At 35.5% G+C, this 1,273-nt stretch overlaps 1 non-coding gene across 1 annotated transcript; it reads right to left on the bottom strand.

The window, feature by feature from the left end:
• Window positions 1-356: 356 nt before the first annotated feature.
• LOC113457001 lies at window positions 357-517 on the bottom strand. Its single transcript, XR_003377664.1, has one exon. It is a non-coding gene; the product is annotated as a U1 spliceosomal RNA (small nuclear RNA).
• Between the last annotated feature and the right edge of the window lie 756 nt (window positions 518-1,273).

Genomic DNA, 1,273 nt, shown 5'->3' with positions numbered 1-1,273 from the left:
TGTCTTGTAGGTGTGCTTTACTTGTGTCTTGGTAGAAACACCTCACTACCATTGCAATGTATAAACACATCATAATTTAAAATTCTATACAAGTAAAATGCTGTCCCAATAGTCTATTCAGTGGATTTTCCATTTTATTATTATTATTATTATTATTATTATTATTATTATTTATTATTATTATTCTTAATTTGGTTTTTTGAGGTGGGATTTCTCTGTGTAGACTTGGTTGTCCTGGAACTCACATTGTAGACCAAGCTGGCCTGGAACTTAGAGATCCACCTGCCTCTGCCTCCCAAGTGCTGAAATTAAAGGTGTGTGCCATCCCCTGGCCGGCTTAATTTTTATTTTTAAAAAGGGAGAGTGTCAATACGGTCTTCCACTACCACAAATTGTGCAGTTGAGTTTCCCACATCTGGGAAAACCACAGGACTAGCACACTTAAAATGCAATGGATGAGCTTTGCCCTGGGGAAACCACCTTTCTGATCATGGTGTCTTCCCTGTCAGTCAGGTAAGGATAACCCTACCGGTGTTTGTTTTACCTTTTGAAAAATAATACTCTCATGATTCTAATGCATTTTTCTTTTTTTCTCACTCTTTTTATATTTTTGTCCTTTGCTGCTTCAGTCTCTCTATCGTTGTTTATACTGAATGGAGACCTACATAGTTGTCATCAAAATGAAAACAAAATCTGTCTGTTCCTGTCATCCTTATAGTAATATTATTTTTGTAACCTCCAACTTACACAGGCTCTTTTTCTTATTTATATACAATACTGGCCTTAAGCCTGAAATACAATTTATAAAAAGGGTATTTTAAACAATAATACGGGTGATTGTAGGTATTTCAAAAACAAGAAAGCATAAAGAAAAGCTAGAATTTTGTAGGTTTCTAATATTGAGAGATAATAAATTGCGATTCTTTTTAAAATAAATTTTGGAACATGCTTTGGTTTTTTTTTTCCCTCTCATGGTGTTTCCCTAAAATAAAGCAGACTACCTCGAGCTGTATTCTAAGTCTGCCTCTCCACATTTCTTAACCTTTGCTTCTCCATAAACATTAGACTCCTCACCTGATTGATAAACATTAGACCCCCCCACCTGACAGTCCTTTTCCTCAGCTGACTCTGCACCGAGATGTTTTGCTTATTAATGTTTCATTAGCATTTTCCCAGGCAGTATATTTTCAGCATTTCTATTGTTATGCATATTACATCGGATTGCATGAATATTCGTGCCTTGTTTCAAGCTGTCCCTGTAAAGCATTGGATT

The sequence above is a fragment of the Microtus ochrogaster genome, chromosome 1 (genome assembly GCF_000317375.1).
Source record: "Microtus ochrogaster isolate Prairie Vole_2 chromosome 1, MicOch1.0, whole genome shotgun sequence".
NCBI classification, from domain to species: domain Eukaryota; kingdom Metazoa; phylum Chordata; class Mammalia; order Rodentia; family Cricetidae; genus Microtus; species Microtus ochrogaster.
This window is presented reverse-complemented; position numbering and strand designations above follow the sequence as displayed.